This window comes from Lagopus muta, chromosome 2, assembly GCF_023343835.1.
Source record: "Lagopus muta isolate bLagMut1 chromosome 2, bLagMut1 primary, whole genome shotgun sequence".
In the NCBI taxonomy this organism is placed as follows: Eukaryota; Metazoa; Chordata; class Aves; order Galliformes; family Phasianidae; genus Lagopus; species Lagopus muta.
Genome location: NC_064434.1, coordinates 82,685,288 through 82,710,643, shown reverse-complemented (window position 1 = coordinate 82,710,643; position 25,356 = coordinate 82,685,288). Strand labels below are relative to the sequence as shown.

Sequence of the window (25,356 nt, the reverse complement as noted above, 5' to 3'; positions counted from 1 at the left end):
GCAGTTTGGGGATTCTTCCCCTCCCTTTCCCCCAGCATTTTCCAATGGAAAATATTCAGGGTTTGGGTTTTTAGCCCTTTGCTAAAATGTCAACATTTTCCAAAGGCTGAAGGAGGGAAAAAGAGAAGAAAAGAAAAACATGTTCTGACCAGCTCCAGTCAGAGCCAAATGGCTCAATTCTGGGTATGGTCAGGGAAGTATGCTGGAGGGGAGAAAATGGGAGCGCCTTGGTTCCAAGCGCAGTCTGGGCTGAGGACTGTGTATCACAATCCATTTGTATGAGTCATTCCAGTCGACATTTCACCAGGGGAGCATGTGTAGTGGCTTTTAAGCACTTCAGGTCAATATGTTACTTGCAAACACTGCCTCACTGCTTACTACAGTCACTCTGGCTCTCTGTGTGCATGTGGGATGTGCACAGGTACACTGTGTTCAAGTCCTCCAATATTTCCATGACGTCTTTAACTCACAGAGGTAACAATAATACCTGGCACCTATCCAGACCTGTGAATTCAGCTCTCCCCCATACGTAAAGAGGAGAAAGCAGTAGAACTAAGCCTACAAAAGCCTTGGACAGCTATGGAACTGGGAGAAGCACTGGTAGAACAAAGTTGACATAGAGGCAACTAAACTACTCATGCATGTGCATGCACCATCCTGCTTTTAGTGGAAAAGAAATGGCTTCATTTCTCCAATGTGCTGCTGGTCCCCAGCTGCTTCCTCAGTCTCCAGAAAGCTGTCCCAGCATTTGGGCACCTTCAAATCTGATGAAGAGAAGGACTACCTTTGCTTCTGCCTCTCCAAGGCGTCTCCCAGAGCTGCAATGAGAGAGCTCTTGTATGGAAGACCCAGACTAGGTCTTTGTCCCCCTCTAGTGACTTGACTGCAAAAGAAGTTTTCTGAGTACTACCTCCGAGCAAGACAGTCATTACTTTAGGCCAGGATGTTGAATGGTTTCCTTTTCAAAGGCTAGTAGGATATCTAAGCATCATGGGAAGGTCATATATTTATACACACTGAAACATTATCCATTAACAACATAAACAGTAATTAGGAACTTGACTTTCTGCTCTAATAAGCTGTGTGTGCCTGCTTTCCTCTCATGGAGGATGGCAGTCACAGACTTCACATGACATCCATGTAATCCTCCAGGAGACCTCGCTAGGTTCACTGTCACCAGAGAAAGAGCACGCAGAGGGACTCCTGTAACCAAACACTTGCTGAGTCACAGCTCAGTCACCCCTGTGCTTAGCAAGACATGCCAGCCATCTGTCACCAGCACATCCTCCTCACTGCTCTGTGACTCTGCGGGGAAAACAACAGGAGGCAGATTACATTGACTGAGAAGCCAGGCTCTCGTGCATCTTGACTCTGAGTAATTCCTGCCTTGCCTTCTAACCAGTGCTAAAGCCTTTGGCTCATCTTCGTTTGGCCCTTTGTCGGGGAAGATAGTGACATTCAGGTTCGAACATTGAGCGCTTTGGCTGACTAATGAGTGACTCCAAACAAAGCCTGCTCTGGCAAGACATTGATAGTGTTGCGCAAAGTGTCCCTACTACAGACAAGTCATCTACACTGGCCTCCTCACCAGTACTCTAAGTAAACCAGAGTGTTCAAAAAAAAAAAGCAGCAAAATAGAGGGAACCCTGTTTCCTACAGACTTGTGTCCCAACTATGCCCAGTAAACAGCATGTGAGCAGAGATCCTGTTCTGTCTCCTGTCCTAAGTGACCTCCCTCCCGTGTTCCCCCTCCATTTAGTTGTGACCTAGAGATCTGCAGTCCTGGAGGGCGCTTGTGGGAACACAGCCCCAAGAGAAGGGCAAGTTTCTTACCACGTTCCTGCAAACCAATCATATGCAGTGCTGCCCAGATACGTCAGCCAACCTGGGCTTGTGCAAGAAGCTTGCTGGGGGTGTGTGTTTGCATACCATGTACTCATGCAAGATTTCACAAACTCTGTGCTGCTTACAGCCAGCCTTCACCACTGAGGTTCCTTGCCCTCCTCTCTTGCATGTTTGAAAGGTTGTTTTCCCTATTAGCTCCCCTCAAGGACAAGGCACCCACACCAGCAATCTGACTGCCCTACTTCATTCTAAAGTGATGAAAGAGTGTGGAGTGGATGGAGCTTTTTTTACTCCGGAGGAATAAAGTGAACTCAATGCCAGGCACGGATCCCAGGCTGTGGAGTTCAAATCGTACTCTGAGCACATAATTCCCATTTGTGTTTGCGTGCATGCAGGGCGAGGGTGGGAGCTGGAGGGGGAGGGGGGGCTGAATATAAGAATGTAATTGTCATAATTTAATCCAAAACTACTTCTTGGAAGAAAAAAAAATAGGCCAACACAAAACAGCATGTTCAGTTATAAACACCACATGAAAGAGCTGTATTATGTTCAACTTGGTAACTGCCATCTAACTTCAATATTCTCAGCTGCCCGCTACTGGGCCAAGGTCTTTCCAGCACTCCCCCAGCCCCAAAGCAAACAAAGGCCCCCAGACAAGCTGCAACACAGATACCAATTTCTGAGGCCATGGCAAAATTCCACATAGAAAGTTCACTATAGACAGAAGACACAGGCTGGTGGCTGGAGTGCCTGGGAGCACAGAGCCATCTGGGACCCACGGCATGCCCAGCCACACTGGGGAGAGTGCCTGCAAATCTCCTGCAAAGCCATAAAAAAGCTGGCCTGCGCCATGTGGGATGCACAGTGCTTTGTAACCAGATTTCTCAGCGCTGGCCAGTGTATTCCCAGAGCCAGTCCATGCTGGCATCACAGCTGGTTTCTGATGGATGTGTGGGTTGGGAGCAATCACATCTGAAGGTACAGGGGCCCTTTTGTGCCCCTCCTTCTTCTCCCAGGCTCTCAGCTGGAGTGAGTCATCTGGTGCAAAGGAAGCATAGTTACTCAGGCTTGGATCCTTAGGGGCACTCACCTACTTTGGATGACACTTGGCCCAAAATGCTCCCAGGAACGCCAGAGACTTGGCATTGCTGAACATGATCCAGCAGTGTGCCCAGGTGACCAAGGCCAGTGGCATCCTGCCTTGCATCAGAAATAGCACAGTCAGCGGGAGCAGGGAGGAGATCGTCCCTCTGTACTTGGCTCTGGTGAGGCCATGCTTCAAGTACTGTGTTCAGTTTTGGGCTCCTCACAACAAGAAAGATATCGAGGCCCTAGAGTGTGTCCAGAGAAGGGTACCAAAGCTGTGAAGGGCCTGGAGCACAGGTGTTATGGGGAGCAGCTTGAAGGAAGTAAACTGAAGTTCAGTCTGGACGAGGTTCAGAGCAGACCTTATTGCTCTCTACAACTGCCTGAAAGGAGGTTGTGGCTAGGTGAGGGTGGCCTCCTCTTCTAGGTAATGGCAATAGGACGAGAGTGAATGGCACAGGAATTGAGGCAAAATGTGATAGTGGAGATCCAGGCAGGAGGTCGGTAGCTAGAATCACTGCCACTCATGGTCTAATGAGGCAGCAGGTGAGGGGAGCAATGGCTGGGAAGGGATGGGGCATCTAACAATAGGAGGAGAGGGAACGGCTTCAAGCTGTGCGAGGGGAAGTTCAGGTTGTATATTAGGAAAAAATTCCTTCTCAGAAAAAGTGGTGATGCACTGGCACAGGCTGCCCAGGGAGGTGGTGGAGTTCCCTGGAGGTGTTCAAGGAACACATGGATGTGGCACTGAGAGACATGGTTAGGGGGCATGGTGGGGATGGGCTGGTGGTTGAGATGATCTTATCCAACCGTAATGATTCTATGAGCAGCACGTTTCTTCTCTCCCTCCATGGGATGCCCCAGGCAGAGCCCTTCCTGCCTGCAGGGCTGGGAAACAAGGAAATGCATTCTTAAGTTCTTGCTGTCCCCTGCGGTGGGGGTGTTCTGGGGTCTCATGCTAACTGCAGGCTTTGCATAGCATCTGTTGGAGCTATAGCAATATGATATCACAAAGTAAATGCCTTCTGCTTGAAGAATATGTTTGTTAGCTTTACTCTAACCTTTATTTTCCATGGGTCTGGGTGACATTATTAGCACCCGTGCTTACTGCTGAAGTGAGGCATCCTTGTTGGAGCGTGGGTGGGAGATAGGTTATAGTCAATATGGAGCGGAGCTAGAGAATGGCTTCTGTTATTTATTTCTTTGCTGTTCTTGTAGGATACATGACACTGTTTCAGAAGATCTGCTTAGTAGAATCTAATTAAAATCCGAATTGTCACCCAGGCACCCTTCAGAGATTGCGCTTGCTTCAGCTGAGCTGAATGCAGGGCTCAGCACGTGCCTGCTCCAAGGGATGGTCCGGAACAAAGGGCAGGGCTGAGGGAAAACGAGACAATCGGTAGAGCTGGCTTTGTCGGTGCGTCCCAGCTGCGTGTCCTGTAGCCGAGGCAAGACAGGCAGCGTTCCCATGCCGTGTACAGTCCCCCTATTGCTGTGCAATCCCCAGCTGCTTCCCAGCCCACGGGCGGTACTAACGCCTTGGCGCGCGGGGTACCCACTGCGAATAAAAGCAGCAGCCGCCCTTATTCCCCCCACACCGCCCGAAAGGTGGAATTGAACCACTCTGTCGCTAGACAGCTACAGGTTTGAAGCCTGCACCCCAGACCACTGAGGGTCATCCGGGCAATTGTAACCGCACTCCCTTCAGGCAATATGAGGCTGCAAGACGAAGCCGTTGCCAGGTCAGGGCGAGCGCTGCGCAGTGCTGGACAGCCGCGTTGAGCGGTGCCCCTGTCCGTGCCCCGGCCTCAGCCCCGGCCCCGCAGCACGGTACGCGCTGAAGGGACGACAACCCGCACTTTGCTGCCGGCCCGGCAGCACGCGCGCGTCGTATGCAAATAAGGGGGCCGGCGATTGGCTGTCCCGCGGGGCGGGGGCGGTGGGTGACGCACGGCGCTTCCCAGAAGGAGTGGGGCCGCGCCCGGCGCCCTGCCCGCGCTGGGTGGGGTGGGGTGGGGTGCGATGGGATGGGAGCGTCGAGCCTGAACGCGCCTGGTTGAGGGATTTCTTTCTTTTCTGTTTTTTTTTTTTTTTTTTTTTTTTTAATTCTTTTATTCTTTAATAATAATGGTTAACGGCAGTATTTGGGAGGAAGACACGCATCTCCCATGAGATAAATCGCAGAACAATAATATCCTCCGGGAGGAAGGATATGCCTTCCTGACCCCCAGCGGAGTGTCAGCTCATGCCCCGCAGTACGGGATTGAAAACACTTGTGCCTCGCTCCTCGTGAACGTGGCTGCGGAGGCTATTGCCACAAATGCCTGAGCCCTTGAAAAATGACCGAGTTATTTGCCTCGAGAGATTCCTCTGAAGTGGGGCCATTTCTGCAGATGCATGTGGTTTGCAGTGATCTTTAATTATATGGCTCCTTTTGGTGCAGGCAGCTCAGCCAGCCTTTAACCTGCAAAGTGGGATTTTGTCAGCAAGAGCTGCTTGGAGAGCTGCTCCTGTCCCGTGCCAGTGCCGGGCAGGAAGTTTTCTCCCCTGGCTCACACGGGTCACATCCCTCTGTGCATTCCTTTCCCTTTACCTGGTGCTGATTCCAGTAGCAGGTGGTGTAATCTAGCACATTCCCTTTGTGCATAAAAATGCACAGTGCAAGGAACCGGGGGTGTGTGTGGGAGGAGGTGCAGGGAAATTACTCATGGGAGGAAGAAATTAGCACGGTGGGTGAGGAAGTCAGGTGGCAGCAGCCATCCCTTGGACTCTGACCTGGTCTGATGGGAGTACGTCAGCCTGGGGGCCTGTTCTTCAGCCCAGCAGCAAGTGACCTTGCTGGTGATCCCAGCTAGATGTAAAAAGCTGCCGGGGCTCAGGAGAAATCCTCACCTCTGTGTTCCTTCTGTAAGGCTCGGCTTTGGGAATCCTTTCACTTTGCTTTCTTCTCCAGCACCTACTTTTTCTGGATGGCTTCCTGGTAAAGAATCCTGTTAGGGGAAGGTTTCCATCTGAGAGTGAAACTTCTGAGCTCCCCTCTTGCAGCCCCTCAGTTTTGTGAGCATCGATGTTGTCCTTCATGTCTCCCGATCGGTCTCCCTGTGCTTTGCAGAGTGACCATGGCAAGCACACAAGTCCAAGTGAAAAACAGCAGCCAGGCAAAGTACTGCAGCCTACAACCAAAGCAACCATTGGAAAGGCCAGCTCCCAAAACTTTCCTTACTTCACAGTAAAGGCACTTGCTGAGGTACAGAGTGCAACAGTTGCAGAAGGTCAGGCAGTGCAGGAAGGTGCCCCAAGAGGGTCAGCAGCAATACAGGAAATGATGCTAGAGACCTCATAGTTGATGGGAAAGTAGTAACAAAGAAGTGTTGAGAATTCTCCCCTTGACCGGATGCAGGACTGTCTAGGTTCAGATTGCTTTTGGAACGGAAGATCAGCTAGCTGCTGGCTTCCCCTGCGCTGCCTGAAAATAACATTTCCAGGATCTCTGTGTCTGCTTCTTAGGGGCTTTGGTTACCTGAGCCCAGGGGACAGCTGTGGATTGGCTGCCCCAGCTGAATGACCTGGCAGAGGTGTGATGGAGGACAGGAGCTGCAGCCGCGGCCCCACTGCGTGTTATTAAAGAGTCACTGAGCTGTGCTGTCTGCAGGGAGCCTTTGTCCCAGCTCCAACCTGAACCAACCACGCTGCCTGTGTTACTGGGATGTGAGGATCTGGGCTGGTATAGTGGGCAACTGAACCCACAGCTGATGTCAGAGGTTAATGACTGCCAGTTGGATTGATAAGGCTACCAAAGATGCAGATAGGCACCTCCAAGGATCTTCAAAACGTGTAAATAAGTTAATGGACCTGTTGATTTCAGGGGCTTCCCAGCATCTCATTTGCCTTTCAGCATCTTTTTGGAAATCTTCTCAGTGCTAGGCTTCGTCTTTAGTCCAAGCATCTGAAAATATGACCCCTTGCCATTAGGAGTGTAGAATAAATGCAGTTTATCAGCATAAGGATGGAAAAACTCTCTCTCTTTTCAATAATGCTCTTAATTAAAGCATTTCTCAGTGTCTTTGGACCTAATTCTCCACCTTATGCAGACAACTACACTATGCCAAATGGGTGCAAAGCGCTGCCAATTTAGGTTTGATTCAATGCCCGTTCGAGTTAATGGAAATCCTCCCACGGAAATCAATAGGATTTGGTTCGGGCCCCAAAGTCAATGGGGAATTCTGATTTCACAGTGTTTTACGCCCACACTACACTGCTATAAGCAAAGATACAACGTACAAAGCCTGGGAGGATTTGGAAAGGGTTCTGTGTGTGACTTCTGGAGTGGGCTGTAGCCTAGGCTACTGAAGCAATGCATTGCGCCTAAGACTGTCCAGTGAGGAAGGCTTAAAACAAATCAGTCTGAGTTTTTCCCATTGGGTTTTTGAAGGGCTCTCACTTTTTGTAAATATGCTCTTGAGTTGGTTTTTGTTGTTGTTGTTGTTGTTTGTTTGTTTGTTGTCCCAGCCTGACAGAACATGCAGGCATCTTCTGTGCTTTGTTCTTGCTTCTTGTAACCACCGGAACATGATTTGTGCCAGAAAAGATAAGCCTGTATCCTTGCTGTATTAATAAATAATTATTTGGTGGAAGGTGGGGGATGAGAAGGGCTGTTATTCTTAGCAGCAGCAATGAAATTTCAGCAGCTGATGACGTCAGTGCTAAAATGTCAGTGTGAAACAGACTGGAACAAATTAAGAGCGTAATGTCGTCACTGAGAGCCACGCTGCCCTCCGGAGGGACTGTGGCTGGATGCTGCAGATGCAGTTCAGGGGATGGGGTACAGAGGCTGCTGCTGGGAGCTTCTCAGAAGCCTTCAAAAAGCAACCACAGTCATCTCAGTCCCACAAAGGTCAAAGAAGATGCTATTTGAGCATCTCTGCCCACTTCGTGGCATGAGCTCACAGCAAGGGAAGGGCCACATCTTTAAACCAGATTCCAGGAACCGAAACCAGAAGAAAAAATAAATACAATTGGCCATCTTCTAGTCTCTTAGTAAACTGGGCTAAGTGCATCTCTGATGTCACTCTAGTGACTCAAATCAAAATGGAATTTGACCTGAGATGCCTCTTGTCATGATGTGCTGTTAAAAGAGGATGATGTGCTTGGAGCAGAGGTGGTCCTGAAGCATTTTATTACTTAATTGGACTGCACTATTACATTCAAAGAATGCCTGCAGGCTATCCAAAAATCTTGAAGTCAAGGTGTCCAGAGTTTTAATCAAACCTGCCAAAATTCCAGAACAAATGCACTCATGCTCATTTTCAAAAGACTCAACTTTGGGATGTTTCTCAGCTAGTCACAGGTTGCATTGCTAGATCAAGTCAAGCCTGACTGTGGGGGCACAGGCAGTAGCTGAGAGGGTCACTTCAAGCCTGGCATCTCAGGGTCCCTTTGAGCCCTACATCTTCTTGGTCCTGCAGATGAACTGCCTTGTCTGCTGGGGCTGCTGGGCTGTGGGACAAGCTCTGCTCAGAGGAGGTAGGGATGGCTGTGACTGTCCTGCGCTGAGATCTGTGCTACTTTAGTTGGAAGTATGAAAAAAAGTGGAGATTTGCTGGGTTAGTGTTTCTAGAAAACAGTATTGGTGACAAAACTGTTCTGTGTTGTTTCACCCCTTTCTAGAACTGCTCCAGAGCTGGATAGTTATAGCAGACAAGGGAAAATACGCTGAGACATATGTTTATCTATCAGTCATGCCAGCTGCTTCTGGCATGCAGCAACCGGCTGACCACAGTAAGGAAAGGAGGATGTAATCAGTTAGCAAAGGCACTCCTTTCTCAGCAAAGACGATAAGGATTATTGGCAAACCCACAGAGAGTTACGGGAATAGAGGAACTGGTGTGCTGAAGTCACTTCCTATCACTCGGGAGTCCCTGTGCTTGGAGTATTGTGTTTGCTTTCCTATTATGGGTCCCGGAGTTGTCTGCATTCATTCAGACTTTACAAGAGTACTCATCCTGCCTGAACAAACAGAAAGCTCTCTCAGAGAGATTACCTCCATCTTTTATCTGGTTTGGAGGGGGAGGATCCAGACCAACTGTGAGCAGTGACAGTAGTTTTTTGCCACAGCTTCGCACCAACACAACACCTTCCTGAGATTTGCCAAAAAAAAAAAGCATAAATTAATCAGTGCAGGGAAGGGGTTTGTGCCAACAGAAACACCCTTTTGCCAACACAAACTGCACTGCCACTGGAGGGGCTGGCTGGGCACTATCAGCAATCCCACTCTTGTCAGCATGGGGCCCCAGCTTCACTGACAAGGTGCTGCACGGGCAGGCAGTGAAGGAGGTTCCCAGCCAGTGAGATCACTGTAGGCTTTGCACCTCCGTGCTGGGGTGAGCCCCTGCTCCCTCATTTGTAAAGGAAGCAACAGCTATTTCAGCTGCACCTGTGTCAACATAGAGTCAGTACAAGCTGGGTGTGAAGTCCCGCAGACGCAGCTGGTCACTGACGCAGCTTGTAGAAGAGAAAAAGGTCTGCTCTACGGGGCATGGTCAGTGTAGGTCTTGCCATGCACAAAGGCAGCTTGGAGTTAGCTGGTGGCTTCTCAGAGGTCTTGCCAGCAAGCATAGCAAGAACTCCTGCTGCAGCACTGCCTGCCACTAATTGCAGCCTGGCACTGAGGCTGGCAGAGTGTTCCTAAATCAAAGCTTCCTTACCAGGAATGCTGGAGAGTGTGGGCGAGGAGAAGGCAGATGAGGAGCCAAAAAGGAGCATGTTGTCCTGCTGTCAGCATCACAGGTCTAAAGATGGGCTCAGTAAAAACAGGGAAGACAAAAGGCTGAATGCCGCCTGCACTGCTTCGCATCCAGACCGGATTTCCTAGAGCTTGGTTTGGGGATATAGGAATTAAATGTCCATGCAAAGAAAAGAAGACTTCTACTTTTTTACTTGATATTTTGGTGTGTGTGTGAAACTGACAAATTCCTGATAGACTGTCAGGGGAGGAAGGATGAATCTTTTTGGGATGCGTTTATAAATATCTGTTTATAAGTTAAGACTTACAGGCAGTACGGACCACAGTAGGAGACCCAAGCTGATCTGTAATTTTTGCAATCTCATCTGAGAGAGCAAGTGAGTGATTCCATGTGGTAGAGACATACAGCCCATGACTCACAGCCCTGAGTCACAGCACTGGGACACTTCACCGTTCAGAAACACTAGTAGTGACAGAAATCAGGATGATGAGCAAGCAGCTGTTACTCATTCTCAGCTGGCCACCGTAAGCGTGTTTGTACCAGCCAGTATGGCTCTGCCTCTTTGTCTCCTCTTGCAGACCTGCAGTCATCTGGGTAGCATGGTGACATAGCTCACTTCACATTTGCCTCTGGGCAAGAGATGATCAAGTCTAGTCTCTGGCTCCCAGACTGTCCTGCTTGACTCTATTAGTCTCAGCACAGAGCTATCATGGTAATTTTCACTTCAGATTACTTCTTTCATCTCTGGACATCAGCTCACATTACAAACATGAATGCATCGATCATCACATGGGGTTAAAAGCATCTGCATCCCTATTTATAGCCAAGGCACTGAGCAGGTATACAACTCGCTTCTAATGACAAAGGAGATTTGCAGCAGAGCCAGGACAGAAGAACAGGAGATGTTACTTCTCCTAATCGCCTGCTGCTGAACTCTATGCTCTGTGGCATTCATCTCTTCCTCATGAAGTGGCAGTTTGGATGAGAACGAGTGCCCAGGAAGTTGCCCTGTTTATTCAGCCCTTGAATGCCTGTGGAACTTTTTCACTGAATTCTTTTCATGAGCATCAGCTTTGGTGCGGGAAATGATTCTGAGAGACAAAGACTTGGTTGTGTGTGTGCACGTGAGTGTGTGGTTGGGAGAGGGGAAGAATAAAAAATATATTTCCAGATGGTTGAAAGGATGCATAGCACTTTGCTATTGGCAAAAACAAGCCCTTTCATTTTCAGGATGTGTAAGTCACAGAATCGCAGCTGGAAAAAATAGGCAGAAAGAGAAGCAGTGAGGTAAAAATAAGAATCACAAATGAAAAATAACCCAGCTGATATTTGCAAATCTGACTGCTTCATTTTTATTTAAATGGGAAAAATGCACTCGCTGGGGAGGATCTTTGCAGAGCAGGTCCAAATGTGTATCCTTGCATTTTCTTGTTAGCTTCTTTGCTTTGCATTCCCAACTCCAGCCTCACAGGAAATTCAGTCCCTGGCAAGCTTTGGCTCCAGACAGGAAACGTCCTGAGGAATTTCTTCCATACAGGTACTATATTTGCTTGGAGGGATAACACTGTGGAGATATTTACTACAGTCGAATTTAACTAGCAGAATATTATGCATGTTGATTGAGTTGCTGGGAGTGATCTCTGTCTACAGCCACCAGCATGCCATGTTTAAACAAATTGCGCTGCTCTGCCTGCCTGTGGGAAGATATGCATCAGAGCTGGGCCTGATTCTCCTTCCCCTGACAGCAGCATGTCCCAGCTTATGTCAAAGATAGTCACCGAAGCCAGAGTGTAACAGAGAATCAGGTCTGTGCAGCAGGTTTTTATCACATGGCAAAGCTGGTCCTGTGCTATTTGCCCCAGACTGACCTTTTGATAGGAGTGCCTGTGCAGAACTGCTGGCTGAGGCATTTTGCTCACTGGTGAAGAAAAGCCCTGTTTTTGCTTTTGTACTGAGGGGACCAGGTACAGATTGTCTTGAGCACCACACTGTCATTCAGATGAGCTGGAGGTACCGGGTGTGTCCCAGCCATGGGCCAGCCCTCCTACACCCATTGGGGCTCCTTTGCACACTCTCCCACCTTTCTCCACAAGTTCAGAGCAGGCTTGTTCTGCTTATTAGTCCAGAAGAGATCATACTAGTCTAAAAAACAAGAAGTGCTATCACTTGGTGCTTCTCTGGGTTACTTCAGCACCATCAATGACTGGTGATGTAGTGTGTTACTTCCTCATGCACCCCAAAGAAATATTCCTTCCTTAGCAAAACCGTGAGTGCTTTCCTGTCTTTAATATAGCTCCCAACGTACAAGGTATATAGAAAAAAATACTGATCATTCTGTGCCACAGTCTCCCAAGAGAAACGTGAGGGATTAATTTATATGGCTGGGAACAGTCCTGAGCTGGCAAGGAAATGGGCTGCATTACCCATCTCAAAGATCTGTGATTCACTACAAATACACAGAACAAGCTGGGAAATGTGCAGTAACACGCAGTGGTACTTTGCCTACTATTACAGTGCAGCCTCCAGCCAGAGACAACCCAGCCACATTTACAGGTGTGCTCTGGGAATGAGCTTTTTCTGTGGGGAGCAATGAAAGACAGACAAGCGCCTTCAAAGCCTTAAATGTCTCTATTCAACCCTGCCAAGCCATGCAAACGTAACTGTGTGCACTGCTGCAGTATGGATGTTCTCTGTTTCTGGGGCAGGAAACACAAGTGCAGATCCTCCCACTTAGTGCCATGGGGAGAAGAAAAGATGCACAGACTCCCCTGCAGTGTTAGAGAAAATACAGCTTTGGCCTTTAGTGCCCTTTGTTACATAAACACAAGTAGCACAGACATATTAATCACCCTGCCACTGAGGGAGGAACAGAGCAGCAACCTCAAATGCCACCCACTCCCCATTCTCGCTCCCATTTGATGTTGCTATTTTAAGCCACGTATTATTTCCTGCTGTGATTTTATTTTTTTTAACCCAGCTTCTAATTCTGGCTCTGAGGTAAGCTGTGACATACGTACCCCTCCTCTCCCCCTCCTCTCCTTCCTCCTCCCCCTGCACCCACGTCCTCTTTATTGCTGTCTTTTAGAATCTTTCTCTACGCACCTTGTAAGCAGCTGGGTCCCAGAGGTGAATTGTTTACCCAGAAAAAAAGAGCAAGGGGACCTATCTTCTTCCTGCTTTTGGACTTTGGTGTAAACAGTATTGGAGCCATGGATTGCAGGGCAGAGCATTGTCAAAGTGCTATAGCTCTCTGCTTGGAGGGGATGGAGATGCAGAGAGAATGATCCTGTGGGGAAAGGATGATAGGCCACAGCCATAGCTGTGCTCATCTGATGAGACATGTCTCGTCCCAGCAGCATCTGCTTTGTAGCACAGAACACACAGAGGTCTGCACAGGTTTTCTCCTCTAAGCCTGCTTCTGCATGCAGGTGGCCAGCAGATTTCTAGCCTGCAAGTCAAGCTGCCTTATCCCACTGGCGCCGGATAGCAGCCTGGGCCAGAGCAAGTGTGGAGCCTGCAGTCTCAGAAAGGGCCTGGAGCAGAGGGCACTGATAAGAGCTCTGCCTTGCTAACTTTGAGCTCTGGGAGAAAATCATCTGCTTATGCATCACAGTGGAGGAACACTGCTGGTTTATCCTCTTCCACACCCTTGCCCTGCCAAGCAGCCCATCCTGAAAACTTCCTCCTGCTGGATGCTGGCTGCTGCTAGCACAAGAGCAGGCTGGGCCTTGTTTCCAAGCCCAGGAAAATGGAGAGGTCCTTGGCTGCGTTCAGCCAGCCCCGATGTATATGTTTCACACAAACAATCTCACACATTTCCCTTCCTGCAACTTGCTCTTGGGGCTGCAGCACATGGCCCATGCCTGCTTGGTGCTTGTGATTCCACAGTGGTCTTTCTGAGGATCCCGGAGAGGCAGAGAGCAAGAGCAGGCAGCCCTCTGCCAAGTGGTTTGATGTTAGTCACAGCTGCTGGAAGGCTTTGCCCAGGACCGTTATTTGTGTTTCCACATCTTGGATCCCATGCTGGTCCCTGGAGAGGATTCACATCCCAGAGTGGGATGCATGCAAGCTTTTGCACATTTTCACAGTTTGCTGCTTTGAAACAGTGCGGAGAGGACTGTAGCCTGGAGAGGCAGGGAACCGGCCTCTCTCAGGCCAAGCTGCAGTCCTCCAATCCTTGCCTGCGAAGCACTGGCATTTGAATCGAGCATGCTGATATCCAGTGGAGGAGAGGGAGGGGAAAGAGCCAGCATCACAAAATGGAGCGATCACACCAGAATAAAATGACTGTTTTTTTCCAGCCTACTGCATCCCCATGGGCAGCTATTTTAAAGTTTATTGCAGAATAGTTTATCCCACAACAGCAGTGCTAGAGAATTTCCCCCTGGAGACAAGACCTCAGAAAGGGTTCTAGTAAATTGTCTTCACAGAAAATCGCCCCACGCTGGGTTGTCACACCCAGTGCTGCACAGGAGCCAGCCCGCAGCTGACAGCACCCAGCACCCTGGGGAGCTGTTTGATGAGGGTGGCTTCCCAGGGCCCGGTGCCTGCAGCGCAGCCGCTGCTGCCATCTACTTCTCAGCACCACGGTGGTGGTCTGCACAGAGGAGGGACAAACTGCTGATGGGGCACCACTGCACAGGAAAGAAAAGAAGTTTATGCCAAGCATTACCAGTTTGCTGGCACCATCCACCAGAGGCCAGTGCTGGTATTGGCTCTGGCAGCCACTAGAACAATAGGAATACTGGGAAGACACTACGGTTTCCAGATAAAATCACTGTGGAGTAGGGGCAGCTTAGGCAAGCTGGAGCAATAGGCCATATTTGTTGTGACGCTCTAGGTATGTGATAAATAACCCGTCTTAGTGTTTGGTTAGCATGGATGGACTGAGTACTACAAAAAAACAAAACAAAACAAAACAAAACAACAATAAACAACAACAACAACAAAAAAAACACCCAGCAACAAGAGCAGAGTTAAAAAGCTTTATCCTGAACACCCACAGCTGGGCACCTGAGAATGGTACGAGGAGAGCACATGGCTGACCCCTGCCTGTGCAGCCCTAAGGTGGCCCTGCCTCTCACAACCTGGCCTAGCAACCCAGCTCACACCAGGCTGTCTCATTAGGAACCCTGACCAAACAGAGGCCCTTTACAGCTGGTTCCCATCGCTCCTTATCTTGGCAGCTCAACTATGGCTCATCCAGGTCAGCAAAGGCAGCTCAGGAAGAAGTTCCTGGCAATCTCCAATTAGATCTGCTCCTCCCAGGGCACTTCAGTGAGGCTTGGGCTTGCTCGTCTTTCTCATTCCACACGAGGTTTTATAAAGGCTGTGTTTGTAAACATCAGACTCCATCTCACTGCCTCCAGGGCACTGGGCTGAAGGCCAGGGAGGGATCCGAGAGACGGCAGACAGTTTTAAGAGGCTATGGCGTCCGATCGCCGCCTGGGAGAGGGCACGCCTTGCAGTTAAAAGCCGCGGTGGCGGGAGTCACCTACAGTACCAGCAGGTCTCAGCACTATTTTGTGGCTCCCTGAGGCTGAGCTTGGCTTTTACAGAAATGACCTCTTTGCATGCCAAGCCAGCTCTGCCAGGATCCGCAGGGAGGAAAGTTGCCTCAAATGTATGTATGAGACCAATGCCTAGTGATGATAAAACAACACAGTGGACGTGTGTTTGCTTTTGACATGGTGCTGGTTAAATATTCACCTCCTCCCACCTCTCCTTCCCGCAGCTTGCTTTGGAGAGCTTGGTCGTGTACATGGACTTGAGTGCTCCTTTGTTACCAGGGAGGCAAAGGTCTGCTGTGGCTTGGCATCTGGTCACTGACACAGGCCAAGCGATCATTGGATAGGGTCTGTTGAAGCCTCCCAGGCTTCCTTTGCCCCAGTCCTTTGGAAAATTGGTCATTTATTTGCCATTAATTGCCATCTTATAGCACTGTGATTTTGTGGAGCAGTGACAAAGCCCTGCTGCTGAGGACAGGCCTGACCTGGTGGAGTTGGATCTGGGCCCACCTCTTTTCACCAACTACAGCTTCAGTGGGCAAGGAAGACAAGACGCAACCTCACCCAAGCACAAGCCTGAGCCTGTCCATATGTCCAGAATTGCTGTTTTCCACACACTCCACCAGCAGGTACATTCAGACACAGGTTTAGCTGGAGCTGCAAAGCTTCCAGGCAGTGAGAGCTTTCTCGTGATCTGGGCAGAGAGGGAAACATTAACAACCTGAGCAGAACTATGGCCGTAGCTCAGACAGGAAGCATGCTGTTTGCAGGGCAGTCTTGCCTGCACCTGTGCACATGCTTCATTGTATAGATGTAGCCTTCGTGCCCGGCGTCCTGTAGGCCTGAGGATGGGATGGCTCTGGCTTCCCGTGAGGATGCCTCCATATTGGATTCTCATGGCTTCACTGTTCCCAGAAGTGGGAAATCAGGCTGGCTTGTGGGGCCGAGACAGGGAGAGAAAAGCTGGTGGCTCCTTTAAGAGAGGAAGCCGAGAGGACTGCGAGGGAAGGGAGCTCTGGAAGCTGTGATTTTCTCTCAGCGCCTCAGGGGCTGGTTACTAAATTTGGTTACTGGGCTTAAATAATGCAGCATGGCAGAACCCAGTGGGTTTGAACATTGTCATATCCACATAATCCTCTCCTAGGTGGCTAAGATCTCTTGTTCTCTGCTGCTGCTATTTGCACAGAAGTTTGAATGTGATGTGAAACATCATCTCAAATAATTATAACTAGCAGAGAAGAGCCAAAGCTGCAAAGACCCATCTATTTCTGCTCTGCTTTGTCTATCTAAGTAATTTCTAAGGTGCCAATCACCAAATCATCCAAGCACTGTCTAATCTGGATCCAAGCTCCCTTAGTGCTCATGGAGGCTTGAATCTTAGCATTTTATGTGAGTCTATAGCTCATAAGCAAGCATAGGGATAGAGCTGCTTAATGTGGACAAACAAACTTCCTTTTGTTGTTGAGATCTTTGTTATTCACTGACCAAAAGTCCAGTGACTGGAGGATTCAAGACATCATGGTTGCTCCTGGCCCAGGAAGGATTTAATTCTCTTTCCACTACATCAGGAAGGACAGGGGATGGCTTACCAAGGGAGGGCAGAGTGACATGTACCCTGCCCAGCATGTAAGTGCTACGTAGGCCAGACCAGGCAGAAGTAGCTGCATATCTATATGGCCTGTGCAGTATGTGCCCGCTCACCTGCATCAAGCTGGATCCAACTCTGTGGCATGAAGACAGAAGGCCCTCTGCCACCTCTCTTGTAGGGCTAAGCCTTCCCATGCAGAGGCAAGGAATGAGCACAGGACAGGAACCAGAAACCAAGCTTTATACCAGGAGGAAGTGAGTGATATAACCATCTGTATCTCAACTGACCTACTGCCACATACTTCTTGCAGATTTTGTGAAACAGATCAAGACCTGACAGATTACCACTCACTGCTAACACAGCAAGTGTTAACAGCAGTGAAGGGACTTACCAGACAGAACATACTCATCTGGAATGAAATTGGATTATACCTTTCCTTCATTACCAGTATTTATTTCTAATGAGAACTGCTGTTGCAGTGCAGTTACCTCCACTTCAATAGGCTGCTCTTAGGAGAAGGATCTTTCATCTTCTGCCCAATCTCCCTAACCTGGCATGACACTTGACAGCAGGTTTTCATAGCAGAGGTTACTGGGAGAGAGCTTTTCCAACCCCCATTTGTAAGCATTGCATCTGAGTCCTTACAGAAGCACAGGTCCTCTCCATGCCTCCCTCACTGATCATCCTTATTCTCCATCCCCCTCAACTGCCAGAGTATTTTTGGTGACATTGAATAAATGCGTGTTAAATCTTTCTCCATTAGTGACATGTCAGAAATTAAAACATTAGCTGTAAAGCCTGCAGCAAAGCCATCTTCATGTAGGGCACTTGTAGGCATGGTTGCCCAAGAAGCTAGGAACAATGGTACCAGCAGTGGTTTTTTTCACTCCATTCACATGCCTTGCACACTCTTCCTAGTCCTCTTTCCCCATAAATCATAACGCTACCTTCTTCTGCTATTTACTTAGTAACTACCTGCACACTTCCCAAGCTTTGTACTTGAGAAGAATCTCCAGGTCCCAGCGTTTCATCCTCTGTTCTCACAGACATCATGTTAGACATCATGTTAGGCATTATTCGAGCCTCAGTATAAAAACACAAAAACAGTTGGAATTTTTTGGCTCTTGCTAAGTTAACTATATAGCAACTCCAAAACTTTTTCCATAGCTAGGACTTAGCAGGTAGGGACCTATGTGTATCTGCAACTAGATTTTCCATCCATACCCACAACTGTGTTCATCTTCTATGCAATCTCCCCTCTTCCACATACGCCTTCTCCTCAGCTTTGTCTCTCTTAAGCCATGCCAGCTGTCAGGGACCCCACTCCATTATTTCATCCCTATTTCTCCCTCAGTATCCACCTCTTCCCCATTGCTGTGTTGCTTCACCTTTCTCCTACCATGTGCTTCTGCATCCCCTCTTACCACTACCCTCCTATCCTTTTCCTTTTCTGTGCATCTCTTGCTGTTTTCCAGTCTAATCCATCTTCTTCAGTCTGAAATGGACATCTCTGCCATCTCTGGTGTTTCAGGCAAACAACTTGCGTCCTCTCTGAGTTGCCCAAGGCAGGAGCTTGCTCTCTTTTGATAGTGCTCCCTCAGGTACCTGGTATGGATCAACTTATGTAGCTTAACTGGAGGAGATCACTCAAAACCTCTGTTACAAAGGAGCTATGGGTAAATGGATGAGGTGAAGCTTAAGGTGGAAGATGCTGAAATACTACAGCTATCAAGCAAAAATATTTATAGCCGTGAACTGCAGAGTGACTGGTTGTGCAGAGTGGGGAAAAGCTGCCATTAAGGAGGAGGGAAATAGCAAAACAAACATCCCCTTTGGATGGATAGTTAGTAGCACACCCATAAGATTAACAGTTACCTCCCAGTTAAGAAGCAAGATACGGTGTTGCGTTCATTAATCAGGTGAGTTCTCAATTCGCAGTTGCTTCTCCACAGGTATCAGGTGAGACATCAGGGCTGGCATTCTCAATGGCATAAATTTAGGCACATTTATCCTGAGGCCTTGCTCTTCAAACTATTTAGACTTCAGGCAGCTGACATTATTTGAACGCTTAAATCTTTGTAGGCTCCAACTGACTACAGAACTGCAGACTGCCTGGTTCAAGTCTAGTTTATGTCGGGTCTGATGGATAAATGTTACTGTTAGATATTTGCGTGATGTCAAATCTTTCCCAGAGGCCGGGTCATTCTGCAGGTCCTAATGTAGCCTCTTTTTGGCCGTTGCTTCTGAAGGAGCAGGTGATAACCCATGTCAGATTCTTAATAATGGCTTTGACAGGCTTGTGTGGAACACAAATTGTTTTGTAGCTATTAATTCTTTCAGACACGCCAGCCTGCTGCTTGATGGGTGTTTTGTTTCACTGGGGGGGATGGGGGGGGATGGGGGGGGAAGGGGTTGGGGACACAGGGAGAATTTGGTGTCTTTCCCAGAGTTGCACAATGGCAGACTTGGAAGTAAGCCCCGTGCAATTCCAGTTGCTCTGAGTTACAAGCATTGACTGCTGGGCTACTCACTTTTTATTGTAGTGATGGAAGGACATGCAGAGAGCAAACTGTGGCTTGAATGTTGTCACACTGCATGGAGATGCAGTCAGAATTCAGCAACTGCAGGCTTTTTGTAACGATTCTTGAAGTCATAATTTTCCCAACACTTGACAATGGTAAGGTTTGTACATGGATAAGACTTCTGTCTTGATACAAGAAATCTATAGAGACAGAAGGAGGAAAAAGATATCGAAGAACTTGCTTCTGCTACCAGTCTCCTGCTTAATGACCTACCTCAAGAATTACACTGAACCCTCAGACCCTTCCTCCAGGTCAAAGCTTCCCAGAAGGAATAGAGATAGATATCTTAATAATGGAGTAGACTCCTTCCTCAGACTGACAACCAGTCCTTTATTAATGACAGGATCTGATACTCTCCTCCCTCCCAGTTCAGCACCTTTAATCTCTCTGGAGTCAAACCAAGCTTCTCTGATCTAAGAAAACAAGAGACCAGCTTTCCCTGGCAAATCTTTGAGCTGGAAGGAATGACAGCTCTGATGCTAATGCCCTTCTCATCGTTTTACACCTAAAGCACTCTGCCATCAACCTGGCAAGCCAAGCCTGTGGTGGGGATCAGGCTGTGCTCTTTCTGCCTTATGCATCTTGCTGAAAAACAGCAAGCAGATTGGCTGGAAGTTCTTAAAGCTGGAAGGGAGTGGATCACACCCTAACTACCTGGAGATAACAATAAGCCTACAGTGCTATCAGCTTTCTCATGTTTTGTGGGTTGCTGTACTTCTCCCATTCATCAGTGCATAGCGTCCAAAAGTTCCCACCAGTCCAGTTCTCCATATCATGTGAATATACTGGAGGGAAAGGCAACTACAGGCCTGCTCTTATACTGCGGGTGCAACTCTTAAGGAAACCAAAGGTCTCTTTCAAACAAAAGGAAGAATCCTGAGGTCCCAGCAGTGTGCAAAGGATCAAAGGATGTCAAAACTAGGGAACATATTTAGTGGGCCTTTGAAGATGATTTTTTTTTTTTTTTTTTCTTTTTTTTTGTAAAACTGTCTTAGATGGGGATAAGAGGCTTTGAGTCTAGCTGATGCAGTGCACTACTGGAATGCAGAAGGCCCTAAAGTGTGGATCAAGAACTTAAGGTAGAAGCCATTACAAAGCATGTCAAGGTATTTCTATGTGCATAAAGGCAGAGAATTTCCTACCTGCCTTTCCAGCCTGTACCATGCTACAGTACTGTGCAGAACCTGGCTTACTATGTGCTTTTATGGATATGAAGATAGAGCACAGCTGGCCAGCATCACTTAATGATAATCATGTGTCAGGGGGTTGGGTTGCTGGAATTTGCAGTAAAAGGAACACCTGAGATATGATAAAAGCCTTATGACTTGTGCTTTCAGAGGAGCCCAATCTAGGAAGTCTTTAACAAGTTGCTCTAGCAAATCTTTTATCTTTGTAGATCTGCTGGAGTGGGCAATGATGGCTGTGGATGCAGTCTTTTACCACTGTTGTTGACAGAATAAAGATGAGCTTGCCTTAAAGTTTCGGGTAAGGTTGCTGGGGAAAGCCATCCTGGGAGGAAGACTCTAGTTGCCTGAGAAGCAAGTAGCAAAGAGTGTTGGCAGGCATAGGAGTGCTTAAAACCATTTTATGATATGCATAGTGTACCTAATGCCTTGCTCCCCAGGGAAGAGCATCAGGATAATTGTCAGTTTATCTGTCCCTTGCCCTTAATGTTAATGTGCCTAAAGGGACCAGGGGCTTTATTTCTGTGTTGCACATTGTTTTCTTCCCACTCGATTGTGCTTTCATTTCAGATGCCGCTGGCTGCTTTTGATGATTCTCCTCTTTTGGTCTCTCAGTTGGGCAAACTATGGTTTGCCACCTTTCCCTGCTCCTTTCCTACATCTTTGATGGTACAAGAAAGCCTCTGGATGTTTCTCTGTTCATGTTTCACTCTCTACAGTGTTATGTCTAATGTGCTAAGAAAATAATGCATTAGTTCTTCTGAGTCTTACCCACTAGCAAATGAAACATCTTGTGGGAATGTTCAGCAAGTAAATTCGAGGCATAATGTAAAAAGGATCAGTTCATTCTTCATATTTCTCAGCATCATAAAGACAAAGGTATTTGCTATTTCCCTTACGATAAAGCTATCGGCCGTATTTATTTTGTACTCTGTTCATAAGTGACGTGTTTTATCTGACTATTTCCAAGAACCTTGCTAGTGCTATTTATTTAAATAAATCTTGCACTGTTGCTGTGCAAAAGGCATTTTCCTCCATTTTGCAGGAGGAGCCTTTGGAGGAGCCAAGGCAGTTAGAAGCTAAGTAGCTTTTGCAAAACTACAGCATAAACCAGCATTGAGAAAGAGAGCAAGAACCTCTCAGCCCTGACTTACACCTTCATTGCCTTAGTTAATGGTGTGTTCTCCACCTCTAGTTAATTGGCATTCTGATTTTACTTGAGGTTATTATCATAAAAAGATCCGATTGTCATTTTAAACAGATGTAATTAAAGCGCTTGCCAACACAGTGACCTTCACCAGGATGTTCCAACCCCTGAGCAGGTGGGTCAGGTGCTGCCCTACTGAAAATAATGAGGCTCAGAGATGAAGAGAGGTGACCAAGGATTTGGAAAACAAAAGCTCGCTTTGTAATCCAGATTTTTTTATTTTTATTTTTGATTCTTATGGTCTTGTTCCTTGTTTTAGAGAACACCGCACTCGTCTGTCTTCTCCTCTCGAGTTTCCTAGGGCTTGGAAGGAGGAGGAGACACTCTGCAGGCTTGTTGGTCACCACGGAAGTGACGGCTTGGTTACATGTGAGTTTTATACAGACCAGGCTGCTTCCAGGAGTTTGAAGAACACTGATTCAGCTGACTTTTTTTTCCTCTCTGGTAGTTTATGCTGTCAAGTGACAGCATAGGGACTCTCTGAAGGCCCTTTTCAGTAAGGGAAATGAAACAGTTTTAGTAGGAAAACAAAAGCTGGGGCTGATTCTGTACTGAGCAATAGTTCTAATGTGTCTTTCCTGGAAAAATCCCTTTCTGCCATAGGTGGCCTGAAGACAGTGGTGGATGGAAACTGTAGCGTTTCCAGTAACCCAGCAGGATTCGGTGGGTGGAGGAAGGGGAAGGAACTCGGCAGCCCTGACTCTGGGAAAATCTTGGCAGGCGCTCACATATGCAGTCTTGCAAGCGGCCTCGATGTCTCAACTTTTACAAGAAGGGGTTGCACCACAGCAAAGGAAGTCTGTAACAGAATGTACCTGCACCTCGGGTCTGTGTGCTTTGTGGTGGGAAGGCAGCTCAGTGCCACCGCCCTACTGTCGTGACAGAGAGCTTAGAGATGCCCTCTTCCCACCACCGGGATGGGGACCCAGCTTTCCCCGGGCAGCTGCAGGCTCCAAAAGAGGCGGGCAGCAGCCGTGGCCGGACGCCGCGCCCCGGCGGCCGTTGGAGCCGTTGCTCGGGACCCGGCGGCCGTTGTTGCGCGCCGCTGCTGCCCCCTGGCGGGAAAGTGAGAAACGCCGCCCAGGGGAGGGCGGGGGGCGGCCGACGGCCAGAGGCGCCGTGAGGGATTTTGTGACGGGAGGAGATATGCCTGGAGCTCGGGGCTGAGCAAGGCAGCCCACACCGACCTGCAGCGGAGGTTCCGTGGCTCCCCACGCCGTGCCGGTGCCGTGCCAAGGCACGGGCTTGCCAAACCCCGGCTGCGGAGCACATTTATACGTGCTTTCAGTTACAGGCTGCCCTGCCCGCCTGTGTCCGCGTGTGACCAAGTCCTTGCAGCAGTTCCTGCTGCGCTACCGTGGAGTAGCTCATTTCCTTCTGACTCAGCTTGGTCAGTCACGGAGTGCATTGCTCTGGCTTTAGGCTCAGGCACTGGCCACTCCTGAGGCGCTTGCTCCCAGAAGAGCTCTAGGCTCCTCACTGCTCCTGGGATCTGCTTGCCCTTGCACGGCGTGCGTGTAAAACTGTGCTGCAGAGATCCGCAGCAAATCTCAGAAGTGGAAGCGCTCTCCAAGCAAACACCTCTAAGCATGGAGGAGTGCATACTCCAGTTGTGAAAATGAGTGTGAAAATTCCCCCCACGTTTCCGGTTATGCAGAACAAAATTGTAGTGTCTGGAAAGATAGAAACTCAAGGTTAATGTGGAAGAGAGGAGTGAGGACACTTGGAAGTTGAGATTGCTCGTCAGCCAGCAATGTGAACGCCTCTCTGACACGCTCTTGCCAAGAAATCCTTCCTACGTAGACAAAACTTGGTACTTATAAGTATACAGTTTAAGTGCACAAAATTCCACAGAAGTATATATAGATAATATATAAGTGTATATATACATACTGTATGTGTATTTGACAGGGATTTGGGGGCTACATCTGTACTAGCAAATGTTCTGGGGCACTACATCTCAATGGTGTATGAAGTTATAAGCTGATTCCTATGGATTTATTCTTGCCACAGTTTTGGCCTGTGCCAGTTTACACTCTTCAAAACAATTCTCAGACAAGGCTCAGGGAGTTAGCGTGGGCCAGGGGCCGTTCCCAATAACCACTTTGGATCCAAATGCCTTGCTCGAAGGATAAAAGAGTTTAATGTTATGGGTGCAAGCCATCTTGTGCCAGGGACCTCATTGCCAGAGAACAGTCCTGGACATGTTTAAATTAGCGGTACAGACGTAGTCTAGGAGCCCAAGGGATTAGGCAGGGTTTTAAGAGTTGCGTGCCTGGACTTAGATGCTTGATTTCTCCCAAGATCAAGCTTATGGGACATTGTGGGTGTTGTCTTTTTTTTGCTTTGTTTAGTGGACATGGGCGTTAATTCTTTTAAATCTTCTATCATCTTAGCTGAAAGTCCAGTTCTTCTGGAGATGATGGTCTTTAACTGTGTTTTTGTTGGTTGTTTTTTTTTCTTTCCTAAATAGCAGCCACTCTGTGGAAGGTGAAGTGGGTTGTAATTAAAAACTGATATTATCGCTGCCATCGTGACAGTGGTATATAACAGTGAGCTCTGTTTAATTAACTTTTTTTTTTTTTTAATATATATTTTTAGGAACAAAGGTACCCAACACACAAGGAAAAAATAAAAACATATGATACAGCAGTTTTTCAAAGGGTGGCTAATCTTCATCAGGCACTGTAGAAAACAGCTTCCTTTGCCTTCAGGTAAACTCTGGATATAATAATGCTAATGCTAACTTTGCTACACGAAATCAGAGGGACTAGCTAGATTTTGTGAAGGAACAGTGCTGCAAGTGTATTCAGTTATACCAATCTGTGTGGTATAATCTCTCTTGGGAATTGTGCTATTGAGTTTTCACTATATGAACAGACTTGAGATTTTAGCGTTTCTGTGTTTCCTGAAGAATGACACAGAAATGTTAACACCTATGTTAGTATGGAAAAGCATAATGTCTTTGCTAAGGATGCTTGTTACAGTACTCCAAGTTGCATACTTTTCCTGACCCATCTGTCTGGTCGAATCATAGCTCTTTTCTCATAACTCTTTTTGGATGTTAACCTCTTATCCTGACTCTTACAATAACTTGAACATTGTTTTCATCAGTATAGCCACCACATTAGCATTTAAGTACATGGCCAGGGCACAGTGATGAACATTGACATTATTGTTATCTGCGTGAGGCTGGTGGGATTGCTACTATGCAGTGCATAAATATACAGTACCTGTCCATCCCAACCACAGCCAGCCCAACCTATGAACACGTATTGGGATGGCTCTGATACCACGGTGATGATTTGCTGTGACCGAAGCAAGGAACTGAGCAGAATTATATTGAAAGCCTGTTTATCTGCAAGCCTAGGGAGCATCTGCCATATAGGGTGCAAATTTAGCTGCACATTCAGAATGCCTTTGGGAGTAAGGTGAAGAGCTGAGAAGTGGCTGAGGTTAACATCTGATCCTTTGGACTGAATCTGTCTGTCTCATTTTTTTTGTGATTTGCTGCATACCTACGTGGGTCTCCCAGAAGCTGAATACTGTGCACCTGCTATCCATGCTTCTTCATGGTGTGCCAACAGGCTGATTTGGGGGATCCAGTGTTATGC

General features: G+C 47.9%; 1 long non-coding RNA gene and 1 other non-coding gene across 3 annotated transcripts in view; one reads left to right on the top strand and one right to left on the bottom strand.

Moving 5' to 3' along the window:
• The window catches only part of LOC125689166 (uncharacterized), a 54,489-nt gene that overhangs the window by 21,590 nt on the left and 7,543 nt on the right, over positions 1-25,356 (top strand). The gene's annotated exons all lie outside the window — the stretch shown is intronic.
• On the bottom strand, positions 4,530-4,616 carry TRNASTOP-UCA (transfer RNA opal suppressor (anticodon UCA)). Its single transcript has one exon. It is a non-coding gene; the product is annotated as a tRNA-Sec (tRNA).